Here is a 24306-nt window from a genome sequence, read left to right as displayed (position 1 = left end):
CTAATGGAGCTTAATGGCCGTTTCCCAGATGTTGTTGTTGGGCAGTAGGGGAAGGACCCATCCTTGGGGAGTGGAGTTGCTTTTGGATGATCAGATGGCAACCAACCATGCCTTATCTGGATCAGAGTTGGCAGGGGTGCTGGGCTTGGAGGTAATACTGGCAGAAGGGCTGCAAAAGGTTAGGGAGTGTGAACTCATCTGGATCCCCAAAACACTTGTACTCAATTTCACACTTCTGAAGTAAAATCTTTTCGTTTTCTTTCCTGTTTCTTTTCTAATTCTCTTTTCCTCTTTTCCTCTTGTTCTCTTTCCAGCATGACTCTGAGGGCTCTCTCTTCAGCTTCATACAATTCAGAGTGTTTTTTAATTCGTTTTCTTAGTCGCTGAAAATGATGCCCGAAAAGTCTCAACTGCTGAGGCCAGAGGACAGACGCCCTTCCTCACTGCTGCCTCTTCCCAAGTTTCCTCAATTTCTGAGTTACCTCAATTTCTCCAAGGCCCGAAGAATGTCTACCATTCTGCTTGCTTTTTCCTCACAAGCAGACACCATCTACTTGCTTTTTCCTCACTTCAGATAAGACACCATCAGCCGCAGCTTTAAGTTCCTGCTCTCACTTCTTCTCCTCCATCTCCTCCATGCGCTTGACCCTTCAAAGGTCAATCTCCAGTGGGCTCTCTGCTGCTGAGGTGGCGGCCTTAGCCTCCCACTCTGCTTCGCAATCCTGGGCCTTCTCATGAAGCCCCAGACCGCGACGACAGACTCTCTCCAACCTCCGCCATGCCTCACGCACATAGGCGGCCTAGGTCAGCAGCTATAGTCTCTCGGGGAGTTGGGTGCAAAGCAGAATGGCCTGGGCATGCAGAAGCACCCAGGTGCAGCCTGGGGCCTCAGCCTCACACAGGGCCTGGTCCAAGTTGTGTAGCCGGTGCACCAGGTGCAGAGCCGCGGGCAACCATGCACACACTTCGCCTAGGTTGGGCCCAGTGGTTGTGCATTGAGGCACCAGCGGCCATTACCCCAGAGTGTTCCGAACTGCCAGGGATTCTGAACACCACCTCTCTCCACTGAGGGTGGCACAGGGATTGCAGGGCAACTTCCTGATCACTTCTGCCAACAGGGGCGCCTCAGGCCAGTGCAGGCTCCAGGATTTTTTAAAACTCAGCAAACCTCCTCCAGTCCCGTACATGTTGATACAAAAGTTGGGTATTCATCCTTTCTAATGGAAGCATAATACTCCATTGCATATATATGGACTGTATCTTCTTTATCCATTTGTCTGGTGAAGGGCATCTTGGCTCTTACCACAGTTTGGTGACTGTAGCCATTGCTGCTATGAACATTGGGGTACAGATGGCCCTTCTTTTCATGACATCTGTATCTTTGGGGTAAATACCCAGGAGTGCAACTGCAGGGTCATAGGGAATCTCTATTTTTAATTTCTTAAGGAATCTCCACTGATTTCCAAAGCGGCTGCACCAACCTGCATTTCCAACAACAATGTAAGAGGGTTCCCCTTTCTCCACATCCTCTCTAACACTTGTTTGAATTTTGGCTATTCTAACTGGTGTAAGGTGGTATCTCAATGTGGTTTTGATTTGAATCTCCCTATGACTAATGATGATGAACATTTTTTCAAGTGTCTGTTAGCCATTTTTATGTCTTCTTTGGAGAAGTGTCTGTTCATGTTTTCTGCCCATTTTTAGACATGATTATCTGTTTTGTGTGTGTGGAGTTTGAGGAGTTCCTTATCAACCTTGGATATCAGACCTTTGTCTGTAGTGTCATTTGTGAACATCTTCTCCCATTCCATGGGTTGCCTCTTTATTTTGTTGACTGTTTCATTTGCTGTACAGAAGCTTTTGATCCTGATGAAGTCCCAAAGTTTATTTTCGCTTTTGTTCCCTTTGCCTTTGGAGACATGTCTTGAAAGAAGTTGCTATGGCTGATGTTGAAGAGGTTACTGCCTATGTTCTTCTTTAGGATTTTGATTGATTCCTGTTTCACGTTGAGGTCTTTTATCCATTCCAAGTTTATCTTTGTATATAGTTTAAAGAATGGTCAAGTTTCATTCTTCTATACATAGCTGTCCAATTTTCCCAGCACCATTTATTGAAGAGACTGTCTTTTTTCCACTGTATATTTTTTCCTGCTTTGTCAAAGATAAGTTGACCATAGAGTTGACCATATCTGGGCTCTCTACTCTGTTCCACTGGTCTGTGTGTCTGTTTTTGTGCCAGGACCATCTGTCTTGGTGATCACAGCTTTGTAGTAAAGCTTGAAATTAGGCAACATGATGTCCCTAGTTTTGTTTTTCTTTTTCAACATTTCCTTAGCAATTTGGGTCTCTTCTGGTTCCATCCAGATTTTTGGATTGTTTGTTCCAGCTCTTTGAGAAATGCTGGTGAAATTTTGCTCATGCCCTAGAGGCAGAAAGAATACCCACAAAGATCAATGAAATGAGAAAGTCTTCAAGGCACTTAATTATGAAACTCATGAATCATAATTTTAGACAAGAGGTTCTGAAGGCAGCTAGGGGAAAGATTCCTTAGGTACAGAGAAACGTCCATCAGAATAATGTCAGACCTCTCCACAGAAACCTGGCAAGCCAGAAAAGCCTGGCAAGACATAATCAGGGCACTAAATGAGAAGAACATGCAGCCAAGAATATTTTATCCAGCAAGGCTGACATTCAAAATGGATGGAGAGATAAAGAGCTTCCAAGACCAGCAAGGCTTAAAAGAATATGTGACCACCAAGCCAGCACTACAAGAAATATTAAGGGGGGGGGCAGTCTATAAAAGAAGAAAGAACCCAAAATTTACAGAGACAATCCATAGAAACAAAGACTTCATAGGCAACATGATGTCAATAAAACCTATCTTTCACTAATCACTCTCAATGTGAACTGCCTAAATGCTTGCATAAAATGGCACAGGATTTCAGATTGGATAAAATGACCAAACCCCTCCATATGCTGTCTATAAGAGACACATTTTGAACCTAAAGATACATTCAGACTGAAAGTTAAGGGATGGAGAACAATCTTTCATACTAATGGGCCTCAAATGAAGATGGGATGGTGATTCTCATATCAGATAAATTAGATTTTAAGCCAAAGACTATAGTCAGAGATACAGAAGGACACTACATCATACTTAAAGGGTCTATCCACCAAGAATATCTAACAATTGTAAATAATTATGCCCCCAATGTGGGAGCAGCCAACTACACAAGCCACATAGCATAAGTTAATCAAGATAAAGAGTTATATTGGTAAGAATACTTTAATAGTAGGGGATCTTAATATGCCACGCTCAGTAATAGACAGATCTTCCAAGCAGAAAATCAGTAAAGAAACATGAGCTTTGAATGACTCATTGGGCCAGATGGACCTCATAGATATATACAGAACATTCCACCTTAAAACAACAGAATACTCATTCTTCTCAAGTACACATGGAACTTTCTCCAGAATAAACCACATATTGGGTCACAACTCACGGCTCAATTGATACCAAAACATAGAGATTATTCCCTGTGTATTCTCAGACCACAGTGCTTTGAAACTGGAGCTCAACCACAAGAAAAGGTTTGAAAGGAATTCAAACACTTGGAAGATAAAGACCACTCTGCTTAAGAATGTTTGGATCAACCAGGAAATCAAAGAAGAACTTAAACAATTCATAGAAACCAATCAGAATGAAGATACATTGATCGAAAACCTATGGGATATAGCAAAGGCAGTCCTAAGGGGGGAATACATAACCATCCAAGCTTCACTCAAAAGAATTGAAAAATCCAAAATACACCAGATCTCTTGACATCTTGAAGAACTGGAGAATCCACAACAAATTAAGCCTAACCCATATATAAGAAGGGAAATAAGATTAAAGCAGAGGTCAATGAGATAGAAGCTAGAGATACAAAATAACACATCAACAAAACTAGAAGCTGGTTGTTTTTTTTTTTTTTTTTTTTTGAAGAAGAAGAAGAAGAATCGGTAAGGTTGATAATCCAAACAAAATCCAAAAGAAAAGAGAGAGGACCCAAATTAATAAAATTATGAATGAAAGGGGAGAAATCACAAACAATGCCAAGGATATAGAAACAACCATCAGAAATTATTATCAATAATTATATGCCATTAAGTTAAGCAACCTAGAAGAAATGGATGCATTCCTGGAAACTATAAACTTCCAAGACTGGATCAGGAAGAAATTGCCACCCTATATAGACCAATATCTAATAATGAGATTGAAGCAGTGCTCAAAAATCTCCCAAAAAACAAGAGCCCAGGACCTGATGGATTCCTTGGGGAATTTTACCAAACATTCAAAGAAGAGATACTTTATTTATGATGTTAATTTTCTTTATTTATCTACTAGATTCTCCCCAACAGGTATTATTCATTGTTTTTATTTAAATTTTTGTTTCATCATACATTTTCAGTTTCTATAAAAATGCCTGGCACATTGTAGATATGTGATAAATATTTGTTTAATGCATGAATAAATGTTGCTTTCTCAAAGATACATGTTCTTTTCTGGTATGTAGCCATTTGGGGGGGGAAAAGTATAAGAAGTTTGTAAGCTTCCAGTTATGAAAAAAAAAATTACACTGAGGTTTGCCTCATTTTAATAAATTGCTCAATTAATCAGTTAGTAAGCCTTGGCTGAATCCACTTTGGAATAATCACTGTGTCAAGCTTTCTATACGGGGCACAGAAGAGTTTATAAGTAAGCTACTTATAGTCTAGAAGAGGACACAAAAGGAGCAAATTTGGGATGATTAGTGCACATTGCCAACTCTTATGTAATTGTTTGGTTCCAATAAAGTGTATTGATTGAACTCAGAGAACAGGACAATAATTAAGGACAAGAGTAACACATTTAACAATTGGGTGTAAAACTGTCCTCTAGATAACAATCTTGTCATCTATACGATTTATTTCAGTGTTGAAATGGAGACATCTCCATTACCTCAACATTAATGTTCTTCTACCTTAATAATTTCATGCCTTTCTTTTTTTTTTTTTTTAAATATTGTATTTATTTATTTGACACATAGAGAGAGATCACAAGTAGGTAGAGAGTCAGACAGAGAGAGAAGGGGCAAGCAGGCTCCCTGCTAAGCAGAGAGCCCAATGTGGGACTCAATCCCAGGACCCTGAGATCATGACCTGAGCTGAAGGCAGAGGCTTTAACCCACTGAGCCACCCAGGCACCCCTCATGCCTTTCATTTCATGTTCATTCCCACCCCCATTGCTACCTTAGCTTGTAATTATTTCTTAATAAAATATAATTGAGATATAATGCTATATGAGTTTCAGGTATATATAGTATATTGACTGAACAATTCTATACATTCCTCAAGTACCATACAAAGTTAATAAACAGTATTGACTCTATTGACTATGCTGTGCTTTTCATCTCTGTGAACTAGGACTTTGAACTGCCTTCAGAGTAAATTGTCACCATGTTCTCACCATCCTCATTTTCATCATCATCATCAACACCAATCTGGAAAAGCCTGGTTGCAGGGATGCCACCTGGTTAACAATGCAATGTGCTGTGTTCACAAAAAGAGTATAAAGGAATTAAAGATTGCAACATTTTTGGAGACATGGTAACAAAATAATTGTTCTCACTATATTTAGGAACATCCAGATAGAAGTAAACAGGAAAATTAGTAGGTGTTGCTTGGCTGCCTTTGACGAGACTGGACAATGAAATCACTTCGAATGTAGTTGGGGCTGTCCAAGCCACGTGTCCCTCAGAAACCTTTTCTATTGTAGAGAGCAATCTGGGAGCTCACCCACCCTGTTGAGCTTCTCCAGGTCCCTAGCTTATGAAACTTCTCTATCCCCAGGAGATTCACATTTTTCCAGAAGGAAACTTTAAAATGTAAGCAAAGGAAAATGAATATAATGGATATAATATTATAAGTGGAAATACACAGAGTGTTTGCAGAGCACGAGCTAGAGCCAAGCTAAGCTGGAGCAGCAATGCTCATGGGGGAAGAGTTCCTAGTTTCTTTTCTTGTCTGAATTTTTTAAAGTTTTTATTTATTTATTTGACAGAGAGAGAGTGAATGTGCATGCACGGCGGGGAAAGCAGGGAGGGAGAGGGAGCAGAAGAGTCCCTGAGAGGGTCCCTGAGAGAGCCCCACATGGTTCTTGATCCCATGACTCTTGGGATCATGATGTGAGGTAAAGGCAGACTCATAACTGATTGAGCCACCCAAGTGTCCCTTGTCTAGATTTTTTGTGCAAGATTCACTACCTTAAGCATTTCAGGTATGAACTGCATCCCAGACTTTATATAATAAAGGAAATAATAAATAATAAATGAAATCATTTCAAATAGAAATGATTTCTTTTTCTTGTGTTAGTTGGTTCACTGTGTGATTAGATTTTACTGCAGTTATTTTCCTAATGACAAGACATAAGTTGTCTAATCATGGAGGTTTAAACACACAATTGCAGCTGTATCCGTTTATTTTACTAGCCTCGTATAAAACAAAAACAAAAACAAAAACCTCTATGAATCTCTAGCCTTTTGATTAACTGCCAATTATTCAAATCAATCAAATCAAATCAATCAAAGTAAAACTGAGGTAAGTTTAAAGTACTGTAGTCAGTACATCTAATCAGTGAAGAGCATTTGGAACAAAGTTAAGAGCTAGAGTTTGGAAGTAAAGCAGGATCAGTCATTTTGGGAATATGTTGCTGGATAGAAAATTCATCTTTCTGGTTGTAGTTACAGTAGCACAATAGCTTGGAGGTGCAGCTCCCTTGAGTAGAGGTCTAAATCCAACTCTGGCTTAATGATACCTTTTTTTTTTTTTTTTTCCAGCGGGGGTGGGAAGCAAAGTTAGCTAGCTATTATACAATTTGAGTCTCAATACAATTCTCTGTGGTTGGGAACTGTCACAGGTTTTTTTTTTTTTTTTTTTTTTTAAAGTATTTATTTATTTATTTATTTAAGAGCATGAGTGGAGCAGGGGAGGGGCACAGGCAGAGGGAGAGGGAAAGGGAGAAGCAGACTGCCCAATGAATGCAGAGCAATAAGAGGGGGCATAAAAGACCCCAGGCAGGGAGAGGCCTTCAAGGGTGTACAGAAGGCAGGTCATAGAAGCTGCAGGTGGAGATGAGATTTCCAACATAAAGATAATTTTTCTTGGAATCTAGAAAGAGAGTAGTCTTAGTGGTAAAAATGAGATGGCCAGCTTAATTAAAGCATCTGATTTAGATTTCAATACAAAATTTTAGGAGCCTAAGCTAATCCCAGCCTTAAATTCCTGGACAATTTAAGCAAATTGTTTTGTTCTATGCTGTGTAAACAGTGTCACTACCTAATAATGAGGTTTAATAAGCCTTTCTCTTAATAATAAGTAACAATTGACTTAAAACTAAACGTTGCCAGCATTATTTCTTTTGCATGCAATGCATAGTAGAAAAAAAACAAAAACAGGATATTTGTCAACAGGGCATTATAATAATATACACTGAAATGTTGTCATAACTTATTTCTAATATACATAAATTACCTATTTTTTAAAAATTCAGAAGTAAATTTTGTGCTTTAAAATGTCTTCTGTATGTTGCCACAGTACTTCCTCACAGACATCATGGCAAATGGTTGGTTTATATCAAACTTTAGTAATTGTTTTAATTAACTGAAAACCTCCCATGATTAACTTTGAGGATCCCAAGGACTTCAAGGTTGGTCCCCACTCATCTAAATGGAATGATTGTGTTACTTTTTTTTATGTTCTATACTTACTTGCATAGTTGCACTCTTGAAACCTGCATTGATTTTTATATGACTCCATGACACATGCAGAAGAACCAAATATGGAGACTTCAGATGGGAAACTGATCACATCTTGTTGATAGGAGTTTGAAATTTTTATGCAAAGTTCACAAATGTTTCTCTTACTGAAAATCTAGTTTTTAATTTTTTTCTTTCATATTGGAAAAATCCCATTTGGAGACCATTAAGAAGGACTTATTCTGGGGCACTTGGGTGGCTCAGTTGGTTAATCATCTGCCTTTGAGCTCAGGTCATGATCCCAGGGTCCTAGGATCCAGTCCTGAATTGGGCTCCCTGCTCAGCCGTGAGTCTGCTTCTGCCTCTCCATCTGCCTTTCCCCCAACTCATGCTCTTTCTTGCTCTCTCAAATAAATAAATAAAACCTTAAGAAAATAAATAAAATAGATTTATTTTACTTTTGAATGTTGCTTTCTCACAAAAGGGTATCTATAGAAATGGGAATTATTTAGCTGGAAATTAATAGCAGACCCCCAGGATGAAGACTGTCCCCAGAGGTGTGGGTGAGCTTGAGGAAAGCAACTAAAAACCTGAAGCAGTCAGAGTGGGGTTCAGTGGGATGCCTTTATTTGAGGGATGGGGCATACAGTGGATGAGGAGAGGCTGTAGCTGTAGCAGTGGCCCCTCTGACAGGAAGGAACTCAGGCCTTCTGGAGAGGAGGAAGCCACTGTCAAACCCCAGGGCTACCAGAAGGAGCCAGGGAGCAACCACCTTGACATTTTCCTACTTCTGACCTCTACAGTGCTAATGCCTCTTACTCTCTGTCTCTGTCTTTCTCTCTCTCTCTCTCTCTCTCTCACACACACACACACAAACACACCCCACAGGCACATTCATGCCTGTGTGAACAGTAAAAGCATTTGTTGAATTACAAGATAAATGTCATTTGTTGCCTTCTGTGATGGCAAAAGGGCTTTTGGAGATCATTACCAGTGGCCTTCAACATGGCTTTTCTGAAAATTATGTAGAGCTTCTGCCTGTCTAAAAAGGAAACTTGCTTTTCCCAAAAATTGTACTTTGGAATAGTCAGAGTCTAAAATGTGATGTCTCAGACTAGTGATTTGAAATGCGCATGGGAAAACGTTTATTTTAGGCGGCACTCATTCCTTTGACAGCTTGTCTCATGGGGATTCAGCAGCAGCAACATATTTTAAAATTCTGGGGACATTTACACTTGTTTCAGAAGCTTTTAATTGAATAATAAATAATTGTGAGTTATTGGTCTTGGGCTCCAGAGGTGATTGACTTTCTACAAAATGATTTAAAGAAAATTTAAAAAATCTATTCTGGGTTAACATAATTACAACACAAAAGAATGATTTCAGAAGATGGTTTAAAGGGTATAATGAAACAGTGGCAAATGAGCTGAAGTTTTGTAGCGATTGCCAAAATTAGGAAAAAATATAAACCTTTACATTTTAAGTCAATACTTTGAGCACTATTCATAGAAAGCAAATGTAAATGAAATGGTTGTGAAGTTGCTGAGCAAAACATTCTCTTTTATTTTATTTTTCTTCAGAGCTCAGAGGTTCTAATCCAATAATGTCGTTAGGAGTTTATAAACATATTCAAATAAACAGCTACCAGAAAACTATAAATTGTGCCTATTGTGATATTGCTTAGAATATCAAGGTAACTAAAGGGCATTCAGGACATTACAAAATACGCTGAGATGTATAATATTGTAGAAAGCTTTGTTCTATGCCAGTCTAAACAAGGAGTGCCTTCCTCTGGGGGATACTGAGAACTGCACACAAGCAATCCTCCAAACCTCCAGGCTGAGACCAGGCCAGCTTCTAATTATCTTAAGGCTGCATTCTTGGGACCACCAACCCACATTTGAGTTCCTGTGTGGAAAAGCTTAGGGTTGTCAAAGAATTAATTGTTTGCTCTTGCCAACTCCTGAGCATGGCCCTTGACTTCCCTTTCTTAGAGCACTTAGGGCTGACAATCATGAACCCTTCCTCTGTTTCTTTGAGATAGATATGCATTTCCTACAACTCAGTGGTATCTTTCTCACAGACCTGAAAACCATGTCTTTGAGATGCAGTCATCAGGAAGGATAGGGCCTCTAACTTCCATAACTAACTGCCAACTAGCAGATATGATGGACCTAATTGCATCCACGCCAACCACTCCTTTGTAACTTCTTACCTCCCTGACTCTACTGAGGTCCTGCTTGCCAACCCGCCTCCTCATCCCTATTCATTTTCTCTCTAAAATGCCAAATCACCCCAATGCACATCAGAATGGGGTTTAGCTCTTTCTCCCATTGTCAATAGTCACTGAATAAAATGTTTTCACCACCTTACCTGAAGTCCAGCTTTGTTTCTCTTGATGAAACTACCTCTGGGCTCCTGTGGAGAGGTCCCTCTGTAACCAGAAGTCACAAAGCCTCCCTCTTCAAGTGTTTTATCAAGAAGTTTTCTTGTGCTGGCTACTTCCAGTTTATCAAACTTCAGAAATGAAATATAAAATAAGAGTCTAAAAGCAACCCTGAAAGAGATGCAAGTTTGGTTTGTAATCTTTTGCACAGAAGGATTCTGCTGTCAGTTTTCAAAACAAATGGCATTTGTAAACAATCATCTAGTTGATTTAGAGGGTGAAAGAGAGAACATGTAAAGGGCCTTTGAACAGACAAAAACAAACTGATTAGGAAAAGCTTGGGAATGAAATCCTCCTAACATCTTGACCTTAACACTTTCAAGGAAATAGTGTTCTAGTGTTCCCAGAAGATTTTAAGCCAAGTTTTCAGTCCCAGGAAAATGTAGAAAGTCATCTCTCTTATTAGGAATGAAGTAAGGTATTACAAAAATAGAAAAGGGGTGATTTAAAAAATCTGGATTTAAATTAGCATTTAAAGTTTCTAAGAAGTTTGTAAAATACGACCAAACATTTTGAAACTTCTTTCATTCCCACCTGCTAAATGTGTAAGAGATCTACAATATGGGAGTAATAAATTACTGTTCCCAATAGCACATTTTCACTTCTCCACAAAAACTTCAAAGTCAACACAAGCAAGTATTTATTGGCAGTGGTATATATTGATAAAAAATATTCAGAATGCCAACTCACATTCACTTAAAAAGAAAAACTATGTTAGATAATTACAGTGTAATACAGATGTGGTAAAAAAAAAATCTAGTTATTGAGACATGTGATTAAAATATCTAATTCCTAATATCCCAGCCATCATGGAAAAATGGGAGTTTAATGTATTTACTTTTCTATACCTGCTTTACAGAACAGTCATTGTAGAGTGGAAAATGGTTATATTAGTCAACCAATAAACCAAGAAATCAATAACTATTATTACTAAAAACACATCAAAAGGATTAACACATTAATCTGGGAGCTGTAGTGATATAGAAAAGTAGCAGAGATATTATAGGAAATTAAAAAAAAATCATACCAGCAATAGGAATAAGCCATAAGAGAAGAAAAATACTTTTCCCTCTACACTTCTGAGTTTCTCTGAGATCCCTCCAGTAACAGATTAACAAGAGTATAACAAACAGAAGTTCGTTAACATGTATGTCTCATGAATATATAGGAGATACCCAAGGAAAAATGAGTAATTCTCCAAGGTGGCTTAGAATTCCAGCTTCTATAAATCTTCAACAAAGAACTATAAATCTGTGAAGAAAGACTGCAATAAGGAGAACAGGTTTGGGCTCCCAAGGCCAGAGTCCACCGTCTCTCATGGTTTGTTTCCTCCTCCAATTTCCCCCAATTCACTTTTCCTGTCTTTCTCCTAATGTCCTCCATGTTATCCCTTATGCTCCACAAGTAAGTGAAACCATATGATAATTGCCTCTCTCTGACTTATTTCATTCATTAATCTCCTCCAGTCCAGTCCAGAGATAAAGGCCGCTTAGTAAATTAGTCATGCAGATTCTTCTTTGCTTTCTCTAGGCTGATAGGGTCTAAAGTTGTCTCCCGGGATTAACCTGTGTCCTTCCTGGTAGAGAGGGGAAAAGGGACACCTTTATAAATTTATGGCCTGCTTCAAACAAATAAGAGGAGGTAAGGGAGCTTTTCGAGTATCTGCTTCTTCTCAATTGCCTTCAGCTCAAAGTAATTATGCCAAAGTAGCACATTTTAGGATGGCCTACTGTGCTACCCTTCAAAAAGTGAGTATGAAATATTAGGCGATTATGTCATCAAAATAACAACACAGAGGTGCACCTGGGTGGCTCAGTGGGTTAAGCCTCTGCCTTCAGCTCAGGTCATGATCTCAGGGTCCTGGGATCGAGCCCCACATGTGGCCCTCTACTCTGCGCGGAGCCTGCTTCCCTCTCTCCCTCTGCCTGCCTCTCTGCCTACTTGTGATCTCTGTATGTCAAATAAATAAGTAAAATCTTTAAAAAAAATGCAACACAGAATTTCTAGTCCTTGCCTCCCTCCTCAGAAACATAAATTTGAAAAATTAATCTGCATGCAAAAATACCTGCCCAAGAGCCAAAGATTCCAGGTGATGGATTACAGCACCTGAAAGACATAAAAGACAGAATGAGATGTGTAGGAGAGGATTCACACTACCCCATAACCCCTCTCCAAAGCCAGGCAATCCAACAAGGAAAGAGACACTCACCTCATAGAAGGAAAATGAGCACCCAACTTCACCCTGGACCCTAGTAATGACCTGCCACAGCACCACTCTACTGCTGTGGCCCAAGGTTGCTCCTTGAGGACTGCTGTGAAGTCAGACCCCTGGTTTACCTTTACACCTGCCAGCTCAGGTGACCCCAAGTGGATCTTACAGCCACAGGAGTTTCCTACAACAAAAAGTGGCTCTTGCAGACCCAGGTGAGTCCCCCAGCACCAGTCTCCCAGCTGGCTCCTATGAAACTACGATCTCCCTGGCACCTGCTGGCTCTAGCAACCCTGGGTGGTTCTCATAAATTCAAGAGATTTCCTTGGCTCCAGACAGACATAAGGCTCCCACAAAACCAGAGCCCCAGGCCATCTGGTCTCTAGCTGGCTCCAGCAGTGGCAGTTGGTCCTATAGCTCCAGGTAGCTCCTATGGCATGAGGCTACCAACGGGCACTCATGAACCCAAGCTCCCAGACCAACTCAGCACTAACTGATTTCCATGGTGCAAGGCTCCAGATGAGCCCCTACAAACCCAGGATTCTGGATGGGTCCTGGCCTGGCCAAGTACCACAGAGGTAGACTTCCAACTAACACAGCACCAGGCCTCTGGTCCAACCTAGAACCAGCCCGGCCCCCATAGACCTAATGGTAGTAATCAAAAGGTATGAATTGGTATGGATATGGTATTGGCATAAAAACAGACACAAAGACCAGTGAAATAGAACCAAGATCTTACTTTACACCACTCACAAAAGTTTAACTCAAAATGGATTAAAGACTTAAATGCTAAGACCCAAAGCTATAAAACTCTTAGAAGAAGACACATTAAAAAAATCTCCTTGACATTGGTCTTGGTAACAGTTTTTTGGATATGATACCAAAAGCACAACAACAAAAACAAAAAAAGATAAATAAGTGGGACTATATCAAACTAAAAAGCTTCTGCACAGCAAAAGAAATGTTCAACAAAATGAAAAGGCAACCATCTGTATAAGGGGTTACTAACCAAAATACATACAACTCAATAGCAAAAAAAAAAAAGTCTGATTAACAAATGGGCAAAGATAAAACCAATAGGTACCTATTTTTTTAAATGTCATCACTAATAATCAAGGAATTTCAAATCAAAACCATAATGAAATATCACCTTGTACCTGTTAGAGTGGCTAACTATCAAACAGACAAGAGATAACAAATGTTGTCAATGATATGGAGAAAAGGGAACCCTTCCTCACTATTGGCAGGAATCTAAATTGGCATGGACATTATGGAAAACAGTCTGGTGTTCTTTTTTTTAAATTAACGATGAATTGCTATATAGTCCGGCAATACTATTTCTGAATAGATATCCAAAAGAAACGAAATCACTATCTTCCAGAAATACCTTCATCATCATGTCCATTGCAGCATTGCTTTTAAAAGCCAAAACATAGAAATAACCTAAGTGTCCACTGACAGATAAATCGATAAAAATGTTCATTATGTATATTGTATGCATGTGTTATATGGCTATATTACCTGCAGGTAATGAAACTATCACAGGCAAGAAGCACTTATCCACACAATGATTAATTGTGATGTGGTATCTTGAATAGGATTCTGGAACAGAAAAGGGGTATTAGGTACAAACAGAAGAAATCTGAATAAATTATGAACTTTAGTTAATAATGATTTATTGATTCATTAATTGTAACAAAGGTGTCATACTAATATAATAATTTGGTGTGGGGTAATGGGACTCTCTCTAATATTCTCAATTTTCTATAAGAAACCCACTTCAGATACACGGAGGCTAAAAGACTATAATTGCCATATTTTTGTTCTCTAGGGTTTGCAAATTTGATTGAATAATTTGATGTATCTTTATAGAAATAAGTGAGAAATACAAGTAATCTAGTTAAAATTGAATTCCAGATAAATAATTTTTTCAGTAAAGGTATGCTCCATGCAGTATTTGGGACATTTTTATATGAAAAATTGTTTGCTTTTAATTTTATTATCTTTTAAAGATTTTACTTATTTATTTGAGAGGGGGAGAGAGCACAAGTGAGTAGAGGGACAGAGAAAGAGGGAAAAACAGACTCCCCACTGAGCCAGGAGCCCGATTCTGGGCTTGATTCCAGGACCCCAGGATCATGACCTGAGCCGACGGCAGACTCTTAAAAGAGTGAGCCCCCAGGTGTCCCTGCTTTTTATCCAAAATTTAAATTTAATTGGTATACCATATTTTGGCATAAACCCTAGACTTTGAGCCTAGGTTCCCACCCTGATTTTGCTGTTCCATTCTTGGTACACATCTTTCATTCTCAAAGTCACATTTAAGTCAAAAGACACTGCTGTCGCTCAAATATCCATGATTGAGGTGAGCAAGAGGATGGAATGAAAGGGCCAAAGGCCCAAAAGAGCCACTGGATCCCTCTTTAAAGAGTTTTCTGGGAATATTTCCATGGTGGTTTCAGTTTATGATAGAGTCTGGGGAATGAATACTTTTTAGCTGGGCACATTGCCCACCTCAATAAATAAAGTTAAATGAACCTGGGGATCTATAAAGAAGAAAATAAGAACTCATATTGGATAAATGACGAGACGTTTTTGCCATGCTCCATAAAATATTTACACCTGCCTTTGTATAAAAAAAAAAAATGCCTTCCATCATTTATAATTGATGTGCTAAAAGATGCACCACATTTACCTTCTAATTTCCAGTTTAAGAAGCACAGGCTAATGTACACTTATAATTAGGCTCTGAAATCAGACAGTCTGTCGTGTCTTACTGTGATTATTTAAAAACTTAACAAGGGCTCTCACCCTTTAAGCTAAGCTTTATCCTTCCCAACTCTTATCCTGGGCTTTTTGTCCCAAATAATAGAGAGCCCAGAAAAGGTCTGAGAAAAGGCAGATATTTTTTTTACTGAAGTGGAAAATAAAAATGAGTGGGAGAAAAACAAGAAACAAAGAAAGAAAACAAGTAGGCTTCAGAAAAATTGGGACAATTTCTTAAATGTTATTTATTTTATTTTTAATTGTTTTAGAAGCTTCACAAAAATTAACAAGAATGGGGTGAGGGAGGAAAGATATTTGGAGAACTGTTGCCATAAACTCTTAAGTTAGAAACTCTGTCATGTCATATCGTTAAAATATCCCAAAGGATGGAATTCCTCTCAGCTCGTTTGAGTGCTGTCCTCTGCGTGTGCAAGTTAACAAAGCAAGCGCTGTGTGGTCATAATATGAAAATAAAGAAATTGAGGCTTTCAAGATTTTTGTAAACATGGTGTGACAAAATCCTTTTTTCTTCAGTGTATTTGAAAACACCTGTGGAGGTATCAGTGCTAAAACAGATACTTAGGGTTTTCATAAGAAGATTAGACTCTGCAATTGTGAAGGCCCAACACAACCCAGGCCACGTGTCTCTTGGCAATTCTTTCTCTCAGCTTTAGAGAGTAGAGCTGAAGTGAAAACAAACAAAAACAAAAACAAACGAACAACCAAACAAACAAAAAACACTTTTGCCCCTTCGGAAGGCCACTTCTAATTAGCTCTTCCAGGTTCCAAGTTCTGAAACTTCTCTAGCCCACCAGTTCTCAGGAGATGAGCATTTTCCAGGAGGAATCCTTGTAATGCAAGCAAAAGAGAATGAGTAAAATTCCGTGCATGCAAATGCGTGGGCATGTCTGTGGAGCACAGATAGTTGGAATGCAGAGCGAGCAGGACAGGAAGCCCCTGGTGCCCTATCTCTTCCTCAATGCTATGTAGCTGCTGGACTGAGCCATCATCTTGAGGTTTAAATTGATCTGGGCTATGGGGTACCTGTGTATCTCCATTGGTTGACTGTCCAACTCTTGATTGATTTCAGCTCAAGTCATGATCTCAGGGTCCTGGGATCAAACACTGCATCAGGCTTAGCGCACTCCACCAACAAATAAATAAACAGATCTTTAAACTGAGTTGGGCTTTGAGTCTGTGTTGATAGCAACTTAAACCAAGTGGGAGCCTTGAGCTTTCCTGAATCTGCTGATCTGTAGTTGTGGATAGACTAGTTAAGTCATTGAGCACCTAGCCTCTTGAAGCTTCTCTCCTGGAACCTACTCCTTCTCTTCAGTTAAGCTCTTGTCATTCCAAGTAATAATAGTAATGCAAAAATAATACCACCAATATTTGTGCTAACTTTGTGCCAGGTATCATCCATTTTGAGATGAAGAAAGAAGGAGTTAACTTGCTTCAGGTCCAAATTTACGCAGCAGTAGAATGAGAGTCAACCTTGATCTGTCTGACAACAAAGTGTATGCACTTACCTGACTATAACAATCCAAATTCCTTGGCTTTAAGACTCCTGTGGTCTGAATTTTCAATCCCTTCCCCTCCTAGCAGTCTCCCTTTCTGTGCCAGAATTTCACCCCACCACTTGCCCTGCACTGCTGAGTTAGCCAGTGTGAAGCCTGTGTCTAACTATGAGGTGCTCAGCTATGTCCCTGGTGCCAGCTAGCCACCTTGCCCTTGCTGCTTGAGGAATGAGCAGTGTTAAAAACAAACCCAGAAGGATTGCCACTTGGAGCTCTTCAAGTATACTCTGGCCACCCTAACAAAGAGCCTTCTTCCTATTTCTAAACCACCCTATTTGCTGGAATGTTCCCAGCTCTTGCTCATTTTCAGTGTGGAATAACCAGACATGTCTTTCCCTGGCTTCCCACTGGTAGCTCATCTCACTCTCATCCTTTCCTTCCTCCATAGGCACTAATAGCATCTTTTAATGTTATTCTTACCACACATAAAATTTTAAATACATCTTGGTAACATGGTATGCATTCCCAAGCCCCTCAAATTTTCCTCCTCTTTCGTGAAATGAAAGTTATTTCAACCACAATATGCAATATATTTTTTAAAGATTTTGTTTATTTATTTGACAGAGAGAGATCACAAGTAGGCAGAGAAGCAGGAGGGGGAAGCAGGCTCCCCGCTGAGGAGAGAGCCCGACGTGGGGCTTGATCCCAGAACCCTGAGATCATGACCTGAGCCAAAGGCAGAGGCTTAACACACTGAGCCACCCAGGCACCCTCAACAATATGCAATATTTAAGCCACGTTTGATAGATACCAGGCATTGCATGCTAAGTGTCAGAGATATAATAATGAACAAGAAATAAACCTACCCTCGAGGAATTGATAGTCCAATGCTGAGGTAGGTCTCCAAATGATTTGATTTGACTTAAGACAGAATGAGAGAAATGCTATAATAAAAATAAAATGTCATTTTTATTTTATTTATTTATATTTATGTTATTTAAATTTACTTATCTTCATATATAAAAATAAAGGTCATTTTGCACCCAGAAATGGATAACTTATTTCTATTAAATGCAATGCTGAACAAAAAGACAGTAAATTTCAGGTCAATTATTTTGAAAACTAGTTGAGCTCATGTAGCTGGCGACATACAGCACAAAGGAAATGCACTGACTAGTGTAGATGGTGGGTACATTTAACAGAGTGACTGGTCATGCGTGGGCCAACATTATGACCAAAGACCATCAAAAACCATTGAAAATTGGAATTCAAGAAAAGGCAGTTCTATTGATCCATGTAACAGCATTGCTTTAAAATATTCTAGAAACTGTGGGCCAGAGTTCTGAAATGTCAATCTTCAAATAAATAGCTAAGAGAAAAACTATGATTACTGTCTCAGACTTGTCAAATCACCTCTTGAGAGGTAAATGTTGTGTTCTCAAAAAAGAATGAGTTCATTTTGCAAACAGTATTCATAGGAAAGTGGAAAGCTGCCTACTGGGCCGTAATTTTAGCAGTCCCCCAGAGTTCTATCGGCCTAATATGATGTCTCCTGGTCTGGCATATCCCTTCCACCTTCTGAAATCCCACTGAAATTAAAGGTAGGGTTATAATGGAATTTTTAAAAAAGCATGTTGGTGCCTGAGGAGGCAGGTCAGTTAGAGGGACACTTGTTAAGAGAAAAACTTTTTGGAGCATTATTAAAAATCTCAACTTCCCTCCAAAATCTGCCCCTTCTATCAGAGTGCCAAAACTCCTTCCAATGAATGTATATTTGACCACAAGAGTGGTTGCAACACTGTGGAGAAATGCCAAGAGATTGTGTAAACACTACACACCATTATTAGAGCAGATCTATTTTTAAGCTCTTTTTATTGGATAAATACACTTCATCAGGCTGGGAAAATTTCCTGCCATTTCTAATTTTCTGAGTACTGGTTTAAATTTCAAATGCATTTTTGCTGCATTTTTTAAAAAAATCTACTGATTGAGTGAATTATATTTGTTGAATTTTTAATGTTAAACCAAACTTTTATTACTAGGATAAACCCTACACAGCCATGATTATTCTTTTTGTATATTGTGGCATTCAATTTGCTGGTATTTCTTAAGGATTTTTGCAGTTTCTGTTAACAAGAGATATTGGTCTATAATTTTCTTCATTTCCAATGTCTTTGCTGGGTTTTGGTATCAGAAACTTGGAAAGAAACTTGGAAAACATTCACTCATTTTAAGTTTTCTGAGAAGTATGCATATAATCAGTGTTATTTCTCCCTTCCATATTTAGAAGAATTCATCATGGGAATCATTATGGTCTGGAGTTTTTTGCAGAAAGATTTGAAACTATGAATTCATTTCTTTTCAATAGATGGAAAGGTATTTGACTCTATTTACTTTAGTGAGCATTATTTTATCTTTTAAGAAATTTTTCCATTTTTTTAAGTTATTAAATTTATTGGCATAAAATTGTTTTATAATATTCTTATGGAGAAGTCATCTTTTTCAGCCCTGATGTCAGGAATTTTTCTTTTCTTTTTTTTTTCTTGATTAGTCTAGCTAAATGTATTACATTTTTTCATAGTTTCAAAAAATTCACATTTTCTTTAATTAATTCCCTGTTACTTGTTCATATTCTATTTTGTGGTTTTCCACTTTTATCTTTACCATTTATTTTCTTCTGCTTGTTTTAAATGTAATTCGCTCTATTTTTCTTGTTTAATGAAAGCTGATACTTTGATTTAAAACCTTTCATTGTTTTTAACATGAGCATTTATGCTATAAATTTTTTTCTGAGCATTGCTTCAGCTATAGCCCACAGAATATGATATTTTGTAAAGTTCTCACTTTCATTATACTTAAAATGTTTTCTAATTCCCCTTGCGATTGCTCTTTTGACCCACTGTTCATTTAGTTTTGTGATGTTTAGTTTTTAGATGTTTGGGGGTTTTAATTTATTAAGATTTGCTTTTGGCCCATAGTGTATGGTCTAATTTAGTGTAGGTGCCTCATACATTTGAAAAGATGAGTATAGCATATGAGCTGTAGTGAAGGGAGTGGCACATAAAGATAAAATAGGTCAGGATGGTGGACAGTGTTGTTCAATGTTCTGCCTTTACTGATTTTCTTTCTACTTGTTTGATGACTTATTGAGGAAGAAGAACTTAAGTCCCCTATTTTAACTGTGGATTTGTCTTTTTCTTCTTTAGGGTCTGTGAATCTTCACTGCATGTATTGTAAGACTCCATGCTTGAGTCATACACATTAGGATAATTATATCTTCTTGATTAATTAGCCCCTTTATCATGATGAAATATCCATCTACATCCTTGTTTTGAAATCTACTTCGTCTTGTATGCCTTCAAAAATATACATTTTGAGTTTATGTGTACTATAAGCACTTTGCAGCATTTTGCTTCCATTTTCCCCTCCTGGCTTTAATGTTATTTGTTTTGCTTGTTTGTTTTAAGATTTCATTTACTTGACACAGAGAGAGACAGTGAGAGAAGGAAAACAAGCAGGGGGAGTGGGAGGAGGAGGAGCAAGCTTCCCGCTGAGCAGGGAGCCTGATGTGGGGCTCGATCCCAGGACCCCAATCATGACCTGAGTGGAAGGCAGAGGCTTCATGACTGAGCCATCCAGTTGCCCCAGTGTTATTTGTTCATACATGATGTTTTTATATAGGAATCAAAACCCAGACAGTACAGTGTTATTAATTTGTTCAAAATAGTTGATTATACTTTAAAGATATTTAAAAGGAGGGGATTTTTTTTTATATTTATCCATATATTTACCATTCTGGTACTCTTCATTCCCTCATGTAAATACAAATTTTCATCCTGTGTTATTCTCCTATTGCCTCAGCAACTTCTTAACATTTCTTGTATTTTTAGGTCTGCTAATAATGATGTCTTTCAGCTTTTATTTGTCTGAAATATCTTTATTTCACTTCATTTTGAAAGTAGATAAGTCTAACTTGACAACTTTTGTTTGTCAGTACATTAAAAATTTTGTTCCATTGTATTCTGGCTTGAATTGCTTCTGATAAGAAATGCGTTGTTATTCTTCTCCTTCTGCTATGCATAATGTGTCCTTTTTTCCTTGTGACCACTGCTAATATTTTCTCTCCAACACATTTTCAGCAGTTTGATTATGAGGTACCTTGGTGATTTTATTTGTGTTTATTCTGCTTGGTGTTAATTGAGCTTCTTGAATCTGTGGATCTATTTTATATATTCTACTTGGAAAATTTTTAGTAATTACTTTCCCCCTCAAATTCTAGCTACCTCAGCTTCCTTGAACTCTGGTTTCTTTCTTCTTATCTTTGCTCAACTACCTGGGTTTCCAGTCCATGCCTGGAGGCCTGGAAGATGCCTCAGGCAGTAATTTGGGGTCATTATAGGGCTAACCGTGCGGATTCCTTTTTCTCAGTCCTGCACTGCCTCTTGTCTGAATAAAAGTACTTCTTTCATGATTGTTAATGGTCTTCTATTTGTTTGTGGAAGAAGGCAAGTTCCATAGTAACTCATTTTTTTATGGGTAAACTGAATTTTAAAATTTTCTCCATAAAAGTTGGGAGCATTTTTAGTTAATTAATGATTTTTGTTGCTAGCATCAATAACACCCTACATTTTATTGTATGGAATAGTTACTTACTAATATATGGATTTCAATCTTTCATGGTTTTCAATCTTTACCAAGAATCAAGAGCTTAATTTGTGACAGTCTGTGAGGTTGACTCTGGAATAGAGGGAGGACAAATAATGGAATTAAAACAGTGAAACCTTTCAAGACTTTTCTAAATATTGAGAAATTTTTAAAAAATTGTTAATGTTCAAAGTCTAAAGGGATCAAGTTTTCCAGAACAGTTGTTATAAAATGGAATGCTTATCTATGATTACTGTAGAAAAATACTGGGATAAAAAAATCTAGAGTTTGTTGTTCATAACCCTCAGAATTTTATGTTTATTAGTAATGATTTTACTGATTAAACAATATTAAAGTTAAATATATAACACTATTTTTATGAAAAGTATGAACTAACTTTTAAAAACCTTAGTTTATACGATGTGTAGATTGATTCTACTATAAGAACTTCCTGAATCCTCAGTAAGGACTTCCTGAATCCTCAGCTACATAATCTTAAACTCCACCATTGGATGGAAGCCTGTCTCTCATGTAGAACTATGAATAACTCCATTACTTGCCAGTTGGCTCAGCAGACCAGTCAGCTACAGAAAGAAATCAATCGTCTTTCCCCTGGTGATAGAATATTCCACTGGCCTTGCTCACAGCAGGAGCAGATGGTCACCCAAATGCCATTTACCTTTTTTTAGAAGTTCCTATAACATACTGCCATCAGATTCACAATAAAGCTTATTTTAAAACAACTGTACATTTTGGATGGGACCTTGTAGGAATATTGTCAAAACTTTCTTAACTTAATCATAGATTAAACACATGTTTAGCCTGGCCAGTTGTATAGTAGGAGATGTCCTTTCAGCTTCTAGTAGTTCAAGGGTTTACCAACCAAGTCCTGACAAATGAGAGCATGACTTAAGTATGCACTGGATAGTGCACACACTTGGTTACTTAAAACTGGTACCTGTTTTTGCCTTATTTTTTTAAAGATTTTATTTATTTATTAGAGAGAGAGAGAGAGAGAGAACTCAAGCAGGGAGAGTGCCATGGGGAGAGGGAGAAGGCTCCCCTCTGACCAAGGAACCCAATGCGGGGCCCCATCCCAGGACCCTAAGATCACAACCTGGGCAGACCCTTAGCCAATGGAGTTACCCAGGCACTCCCTGTTTCCCCTGTTTTTGTTTTAAAATAAATCAGTAGGACCACTCTCAGTCTATCTGGACAAGTATTCTAGTCCATTAGAATATTTGTGAATAAAGTTAAAAATATAGACTTCAGTAGTTATGCTGCTTTTTAAAAATGCTTTTGTCTTTCGTCTTAGATTATTTTCTGCAGTTATCAGATGGTGATGAATTTGCACAACATGATTATTTTTCACTGATACATGAGATCTTAAAGGATAACATTCATATTTTTTATTCCCTACTACAATCTTGTAGTTTTATTTATTATAAAAACAAAGATTCTGTTAATTATGAAATATATAAAATATGCTGAACACTCATAAAATAGTATTTCTGAGACCTATGATAGTAGTATTATGCTACATTCATGAACTCTTTCTCTGTTTCAGCAACAAAATATTAAACAAAAGCTAATGACCCCACCCATCCCCGAACCCATCTCTTCCTTCTCTCTTTAACTCCCTTACAATTATCACTAGACTTAGGTTGGCCCGTATGGTTTCCATACATGATTTTGTAATTTTATTACATGTGCATATATCCATATACATATCTATTTTATGAACTTGGTTTCAGAGTGAATGTTTCAGTAGGATAAAAGGAATAAGCAAGATGCTGGTGACAAATGATAACTACTTCTCTCTTCTCCCAAACAAAGCTCTTATAGCCATCTTTGGTTTCCACAGAAATCACAGGCAAACTTACCTTAAGTGGTCACAGCCAAATCCATAACTTCTGGTTATGAAGTACAATCTGAACTACCATGCTCCCTAGCAGGCATCTTCCCGGCAAAAAGCGAGCTTCTTTTGTAGAGAGATGCAGCTGGTTTTTTGACATGGCAAATTATTCATCGAAAATTAGGTACATTTTTGGGAATTTCATTAAGAAATTTGTGTAATAAGAAGTAGAAAAACAAATTAAATAGTATAAATTGGCCCTGCTACGCATCTAAGGGTTGAACACAGTTCATGCTGGCTTATAATCAGAGCAATTCAGAGATCAGTTAAAACAATATTTAGGAAGAGAAACCTCAGAAAGAAAATACATCTGAAGTTGTTCCTGGTAAGTTGCATGTGTATGTGAGTGGCATTAAATAACAAAAATTCAATAAGTAAATTTTAAAGATCTAATTAGCTTTCCTCATTGATTCATGAATCAGACAGTGTGCCATCCAACAAGTAGAGGGGAGCTCCAAAAGGGTACAGAAAATGTAAGTTTTTTTAAAGGTAGAGAGGGAGCAGAAAAAAGGAAATTATTATCAAAGAATCTATTTTTTTAGGTAAGGTTACCCTCCTAAATGGAATGGAAGGGATTGATCGGTAATTTCTTAGTGCTGACCAGGAAATTCCCACATTGACTGGCTAAAATTTACCTTTTGGGGAGGTTGTAACTGCAGTTAGGTTATGCTTTAAGTCTTGGTTTACTGACCTGGACCTTAGCCTAAGTGATGCCATTTTCGCTATGGTTTTCTTTTTAAGTGTCCGCACACATTCTGACTCTCCATCTCATCTTTCACTACACCATTCCCTTGTCCCCTACATTGTTCCTCAACACACTGTGTTCTACTCCCCCATCCGCCCCTCACCCCAACCACTTCACATTCCAGCCTCACTTAACGAAATCCCAGAGAACCAGAGGAAGGGAAGCCACCTGTCCTCACTCAGCATTACTGGAGAATCACTCAATGTCACATGACTCAGTATTTACATATGTGGAGTGTTCCATTTGGGCTACTACAATCTCCATTTCTTCTTGTTTAACGAGAAGTTGCT

At 38.1% G+C, this 24306-nt stretch overlaps 1 pseudogene; it reads right to left on the bottom strand.

Moving 5' to 3' along the window:
* Positions 1 to 23988, bottom strand: LOC116575504 (annotated as a pseudogene).
* Between the last annotated feature and the right edge of the window lie 318 nt (positions 23989 to 24306).

This window comes from Mustela erminea, chromosome 16 (assembly GCF_009829155.1).
Source record: "Mustela erminea isolate mMusErm1 chromosome 16, mMusErm1.Pri, whole genome shotgun sequence".
Classification (NCBI taxonomy): Eukaryota; Metazoa; Chordata; class Mammalia; order Carnivora; family Mustelidae; genus Mustela; species Mustela erminea.
The sequence above is the reverse complement of the archived record's forward strand: the minus strand, read 5'-3'. Positions and strand labels throughout refer to the sequence as shown.